Genomic DNA, 8194 nt, shown 5'->3' with positions numbered 1-8194 from the left:
TTCTTGGAACCATTTAAATGTTAGTTTGGTATTACCAACCATTTAAACTGGATGCCTTAATTTATTATATATGAATATATTATAATATTAAATTCTTGGAACCATTTAAATGTTTGTTTGGTTTTACCAACCATTTAAAGTGGGAACCTTGATTTAATATATATAAATGTATCATAATATTAATTTCTTTGTACCATTTAAATGTTAGTTTGGTTTTACCAACCATTTAAAGTGGGAACCTTGATTTAGTGCTTACAAATATATATATAGCACAATAAATACTTGACACCATTTATAAGTTTTGGTATATATTATATACTTATAAGATAATAATATATAACATAATATAAATATGATTATTTAATATATTAGAACCATTTTATTAAGTGGATTTCAATAATGTTCGTTAATGTTAACTTTATTAAAATACCAAGAGTGGATCTTTTAATCTCAACTACTTAATTAAAATTTGAACAATTAAAAATTATCAATTAAAGATTCAAACAACTAAAAAATAAAAATAAAAAGACATTGTAGTGGACTTGTAATTACCTTAGCTTCCTCGTGGATACGATATTCGAACTCACCGAATTATACTACTTGTGGACAACCTGCTCTTGGGAGTGCAACAATCAAAGTCGCAACAGTGATACCCTTATATAATTTTTTTCACCCAATGTGAATTCCATTGGTCTCCTTTTAAGATCAGACTAACTCTTTTGCTGGTCTTATGCAGCCTTGAGTATGTCTCTGATGATGACCACTTTTCCATTGTCTCTTGGATTAATTCTAGCCCGGTTATGACTGTCTCCTCTATTTTGTCCTAGTACAGTGGTGATCGATAATTTCGTCTGTAAAAGGCTTCAAACGATTCATTCCAATATTGTTGTGATAACTGTTATTGTAAGCGAACTCTATCAGTGGTATATGTTTATTTCAATTACTACCGAAGTCTATGGCACGTGCCCTTATCAAATCCTCTAGGGTTTGAATCATTTTCTCCGTTTGACCATCATTTTAAGGGTGATAAGTCGTACTAATAGCAACTTTTATTCTTATAGCTTTTTGAAAGCTCTACCACAAACGTGACACAAATCTTGAATCTCTATCCAACATTATGATTGTAGGCACTTTATGTAGCCGCATAATGTTATCCATGTATAGAGTTTCTAACTTGTCAATATTATAATTCTTTTCGACGAGCAGAAAGTACGAAGATTTTGTGAGCTTATCTACGATTATTCGTATCATGTCATGTCTCTGTATTGACTTTGCCAATTCTACTACAAAATCCATGGAAATATAATCTCATTTTCATTCTAGGATTCTAACTGTTGCAGTAATTCTCCATGTCGTTTATGATCGACTTTCACTTGTTGGCATACTCGTCACTTGGATATAAACTTGACGACGTCTCTTTTCATTCTGCTTTGCCAAAAACTCTCTTTCAAGTCCCTATACATCCTTGTACTAATGGGATGGATTGATATTGTTGACTTATGAGCCTCTTACATCATTTCTTATCGAAGATTGTTGATGTCTGGCACACATAAACTTCCTCTCATCCCTAGGATTCTGTCTGGGTCCACTTAAAAATCTGACGACTTTATTTCCTTGGCTTGTTCTTTGAACTTCTCTAGTGTCATGTCTCGATTCTGATTTAACTTGACTGCTTCCCGAAGGAATGGTTGCGCAGAGAGTGATGTTAGATTATCTTACCCATGTTTTTTTTTCCGACTCAAAGCATCGACTACCCTATTTGCCTTGTCAGGGTGGTAGCTTATTGTCAAGTCATAGTCCTTGAGTAACTCTATCCACCTTCTTTACCTCATTTTTAATTCTTTTTTCATTAACAAATACTTGAGCCTTGGTGGTCTGTGAATATTTTACACTTTGCATCGTAGAGATAGTATCTCCAAATTTTCAAAGCAAAGGTCACTGATGCCAACTCGAGATCGTGAGTATGGTAGTTTTGCTCATGCGACTTTAGTTGACTATTCTGTCTTCCATGAGCACACCTCTGAGATCTTTCTTTGATGCTTCGCTATAGATGGTAAAATCCTTGTCCTCGGTAAATACTACCAACATTGGTGTAGCTGCTAGCTTCTCCTTTAATATTTGAAAGCTCTTTCACATCTTTCTCTTCAGTTGAATTCATAGTTATTTTGTGAACGTCTCGTCAGTGATATGACTACTGAAGAGAAGCCCTCGATGAATTTTCGCTAATAGGCTAGTAATCCAAAGAAGCTTCTAATTTTGTTTGTATTCTTTTGTCTCGGCTAATCTAGATTTGCCTCTAATTTCTTTGGGTCCACCGATACTCCTGATTTCAAACTTACATGACCTTATTCTGAAAGCTGACATTGAGGTGTCTTCTGTTATGACCTATAGCTGATGATAGGATGTCCTCAGGTCAAGCTTGGAGAAAACTGTAGCTCATTTAAGTTGGTCTATAATTGGAAGAAGATATTTATTCTTGCTTGTGATCTTATTGAATTCTCTATAATCTATACACAATCTCATACTTCCATCTTTCTTCCTTACAAATAGGACTGTAGCTCCTCAAAGGGATGCACTCGGCCTAATCTGTTTTTTTTTGTCTAACAACTATTGGAATTATTCTTTTAGCTCCTCGAGTTCATCTGGAGTCATTCGGTACAGTGCATTGGTAATCAAGTACCGAATTAATTTCGAAATCTAATTCACAGTCAGAGACCATTCCAAGAAGCTTTTCTGGAAAAACGTCCGAAAATTTTTGTATTACTGGAATATCTTCCAACTTCAGCTCATCTCCATCTCGTACTTTATTCACCATTGCTAGGTAAATTTCCTCTCCGGATATTATGGCTTTCCATGTCAGGCAAACATAAAAAATGTATTTGTGTTCCTTGGCATCGCTATGGTACCTGATTTCTTCTTGGTTCGGGGTTCAGAGTTTGACATTTTTACTCTGGCCATCTACTATTGCTCTTAGATAATCAGTTCACTCCTAGTATGGCGTCGAAATCTACCGAAGTGATTTGAATAAAGTCGGCACTGAATATATGCGAATTGATACTAATTTTATCTTATCTTAAAATTATCCGAATTACTAACTCAAAACTTAAAACTCAAACAAAATATTGAAATTTAACTCAATATCGATCTACATCTTATTGACTTAAATCCCAAAAATTATAAGCTAGTCGTTACCTTAAATAATTTTTCTTTTACTAAATCTTACTTTCGTCAAGATCATGAGCTTATCACACTCTAACACGAAGGAGTTCATTGAATGTCATTCTCTTTGAATCATTCTTAGTACCACAAAAGTCAAAACTTATTGTACTATATAATTTTCTTGATTTCCACCAATATCTCATAGCTTATTTTATTTACGTAAGATCACAGCCTACTTTTTATTTCAAAATAATATAAATTCCTTAACCTGATGATATTGTCTCACAAGATATTCCAAGGTCCTATATATTTACGGACAGCGCTTAACATTCTTAATAACCCAAACATATTGCTCACACAGTTAACTATCGACATAAAACAACTTCTATATTGAAATACCCAAAACTTATTATATATTTCTTATATCATATTTTCGCATGCTAGTTTTTCATAAATAATTTATCAGCCCGAGTCAAATCTTTCATCTTAAGTCAGAAGCTTAACTCAACTTATCTCTGATAGGTATATTCCCAAAAATATAGACAAATACTAATTGTCCCCATGATACAATTCCATAAAATTTCGACAAGTAGCTCAAGAAACACGTTGAACGGGATTTTTCGAGAAAGTTTTCAATAGTAGAAAGTTTGAACATTGACCCATGGATAGAAAGAATAAGTCGAGAGGATTCTAGAAAAGTTGATGAAATTAAATTCTGAGTTTCCTACGAAAAGTTATGAGTTCTACGAAACTTTCCTAAAATAGCGAGAGCGCGATTTCGGAGGTCTAAACGAAGGATTTTCACGTTTTCGGACTCTGCCTCGAAACAAAGTTGTGAATATTACTCATTGGGCCGTTTCGGAGGGAATTGCATTGGCCGCTTTTAAAAATTCCACAGAAAATTTTTTTTCCCGAACAATTTCCTTCCCCAACCGGATTATGAACCTGGCTGCTCTGATATCACTTAAATGTCACGCCCCGAGACCGGGGTTAGTCGACACCGGCGTTGTCTCACCATCACATAATTGCAAAACAACGAGCCTCGTAGTAAATCGCAATAACCAGTCTTTTTCATAACAAGTAATCGTCTTTACAATGCGATGGAAATAAAATACGGAAGCGAGATACATGATAATAAAATTAAAAGACGGAATAAATTTGACTGGTCTCGAATTGGATTGGCTTCATCACCATCCCCAAAAGTAATCTTGCTCTTCATTCTCGATTTGTTCCTCGTTCTTATCTGGGTGGTAATGTAAGGGGTGAGTATTTTGAGAAATACTCAGTAAATGGGGGCCGATCGTGCATAACAAATATCAAGGATATACATACGAATAAATTATCGAAATCTCAATATTAAGCATGTTGAATCAAGTACTAAAACAAATACGAATATAGCACTGAAAATCATCTCATTTTCTATGGTTTTTACTGATCAATCCCCTATATGTTATTCTTCTAAGAGGCGAGGCCAAAGGAACGGTTATTATAACCCACCGCATCAGGGCCTAAACAAAGCATATCGGAATTTCCTTTACCATTTCTAAATCAAATTATTACAGTGCATTACAAATACTCAACATGCTTTCAAATATTATAACTGATATCGAACAACGAATAATTCAGGAGATTTCATACCAAATGAAAATGAATATATCATGCCGATCGAATTTCCAAAGTCATATTTAATTTATTTTCCAAATATATCATGCTCACTTAAAAAGAAAATAAGTGTGCCATTTTATATATTAATATCAAAAACCCACTTACTAGAACAAGTGTGACAAACAAAACTCACGTAACGAAGAATATAAACATAACAAAATCACACTTACAAAGGACAAGTGTGCAAATTATAATATAGAAAAAACACACTTACGAAGGACAAGTGTGTCAATTAAAATATAACAAAAACCCACTTACAATGTTTTGTATGCTAAAGAAAAACGTGGATGGTGTTGCACTGGGTATTCGAATTTTCTTCCCGGTCCGGATTGCGGCAGGGCTTCGCTACTTGAGGATGAAAGCTTCGAAAATATGGAGGATACTAGATAGAATTTCGAAATTCTAAGGTGTGAATTTCGAGTTATGGGGACTCCTATTTATAGGCACAGAATAAAAGCCTACCATAATTAGATTGATACATATTCCCTATTTACGAGATAATCTTTCCAAATACGTAAGATTATTATTCCTTAAATAAAACATTTCCAAAATTCGAATTTATGGCTTCTGGACTGGATGGATGAACGTAGACTGCTTTCTTATACAAGTTCGTGACGTATCTGGACTGTATTGCAAATTTGTAAGCTTCCTATAGAGAAACTTCCTTATATGCGATATATTCTTTCCAATTAGGTGGATATCCAGCCTTAATTTACTGTGTATCTTGCACTAGATTTTGATTTCCATGTATTTATTGGCTTGAAATATTTTCTGCATACCATGTATTATTTATATTTTCGAATTTATTATAACTCGAAAATAACTTTTTGTACATGTCTATATTTCATTAAATAATTACCTGCCCAAAATTTGGGTTCTCACATTAATTATATCTGGTCAATGTAACAATGAAATAATGAACATTTGGCTTTGTAAAACTTTTATTATAGTTTTGAGCAAACTATTAATATAAAATTCAAAATTATTCTCGGGTCATGAATTATAAAACCATATTCATGGTACGAATCCAAAGAAAGATTCCTAGACCAACTATTTATTATCATAAATTGAGTGGATAAATGTGGCGCTCCAAACCTCGCCACGTAATCATACAACATGTGACGTACTGTACATAAAAAATTTCTTTTCGACAACGTCATAATATAATGCATATATGACAAAATAATGTAATCACCTCACTATCTACGTCGGTGTAGCAGAAACAGTATAATAAATACATACACACATAACTCAAATAAGACAATAAACTATACTCACTACAAGAAAAATTATTTTCCACATCACGTCATCAACAATGTGCATTAAAAGCACGTTGTGAATACTACTTTTCACGACGTGCACCCATATGTGCGCTGTTAATAGTGTTGCACTTGATACTATTAACGGCGTGCATTAAAAGCATGCTGCGGATAGTAATATCCGCAACATGCATTTATGTGTGCTGCTATCCGCAGCATGCATTTATGTGTGCTGTTAATAAATTATATAAACGAGAGTGTGCAGTTTATATGTGAGCTGTTAATAAATAACCTATGCAATTTTCGCAGCGCACAAGCACGCCGTTAATAGTATTATTAACAGCGTACATGTTTATATGTGATGTTAAAAGTAAATCATTTTTTTTTAAAAAAAATCGTGTTTAGACATTAACGGCGTACATTAATCGCACACCATCAATAGTATTATTCACGTCATGCATATTATTAGCATGCTGCGGAAAATGGTTTCGAATTTTAAATTAGCGACGGTTACCGTACAGCCGTCGCTAAATTAATGGTTGCGACGGTTTAGAAATCGTCGCTATAATTAGCGACGGTTTACAATGTATCGTCGCCGATTTAAGATCAGCGGCGGTTGACGGTTCAATAAAAACACCGTCGCTAATAATACAACTAAATAAAATCAGCGACAGTGTTTTATAAACCGTCGCTATGTGGGTTAAATTTTAACGGTTTAGTTGATAACTGTCGCTAATAGTCGCAAATTATCTATAAATATCCGATTTCCGTTCCATTTTCCTCCACACTATTTTACAATACTTCAATTTTTTCTCTTTTCTATTATTTTATTTTCGATTTCAGTACCTTTTTTTGTTAAATTTTTAAGTGTTAGTTATCATAGTTGTATTATATATTTTTTAAATTTATTAAATTATAAAAGTAATTTTTTTTATTTTTACTAAAAATATAGCGACGATTTTTTAACCGTCGCGACATTTAAATACTGTCGCTAAATTAGCGACAGATTATAAACAGTCGCTAACTTAGCGACGACGTTTTCAGTTATACTCCGTCGCCGATTAGCGACGGATTTGTGAAACACCGTCGCTAATATTTAGATTTTCTATGATTATTAACAGTGTGCATTGCACGCTGCGGATAGTTGTATTAACAACGTACATATGCACGCCGTGAATAATAGTATTAACAGCGTGAACATGTACCCCGCGGATAATCTTGAACTTTCAACAGCTTGCAACTTTGCAGCGTGCAATGCGCGCTGCGAAAAGCCCATATGCGTGCTGCGGAAAGCCATCTATTAACTTATCATGTTTTCGAATTTTGACCATACACACTCTTATCCGTACATGTTTTTAGCAGTATGTGGGCTCAAGATTTGAAAACACGTGGAGTTAATAGATAATTTTTTTTTCTTGAGAAATTTTGAGCAATAAAATATGGGGATTTAATTATATCTGGTCAATGTAACAATGAAATAATGAACATTTGTCTTTGTAAAACTTTTATTATAGTTTTGAGAAAACTATTAATATAAAATTCAAAATTATTCTCGGGTCATGAATTATAAAACCATATTCATGGTACGAATCCAAAGAAAGATTCCTAGACCAACTATTTATTATCATAAATTGAGTGGATAAATGTGGCGTCCCAAACCTCGCCACGTAATCATACAACATGTGATGTACTATACATAAAAAATTTCTTTTCGACGACGTCATAATATAATGCATATACGACAAAATAATGCAATCACCTCATTATCTACGTCAGTGTAGCAGAAACAGTATAATAAATACATACACCCATAACTCAAATAAGACAATAAACTATAATGTCTCTATTTACTATCAACTACATGACTGTTTGACTAGACACACCTAGTCCTTAGCACTATCCGGTCTCACAGTACAGTCCTGTAACATGCCCAACAGAAACAGCCCCAAAGGATGAGCATACACAACAATCATCATCGTAATACATAACAGTTATATTAACAATATAAAATATAACTGAAATCATAACATAAATACCCCCTTCGCCGTTTCTGGACAATCAGCCAACAACAACCTCACCAACATCACGATGCAACAATAATATCGACGATA

The sequence above is a fragment of the Primulina eburnea genome, chromosome 10, assembly GCF_022965805.1.
Source record: "Primulina eburnea isolate SZY01 chromosome 10, ASM2296580v1, whole genome shotgun sequence".
Taxonomy (NCBI): domain Eukaryota; kingdom Viridiplantae; phylum Streptophyta; class Magnoliopsida; order Lamiales; family Gesneriaceae; genus Primulina; species Primulina eburnea.
This window is presented reverse-complemented; position numbering follows the sequence as displayed.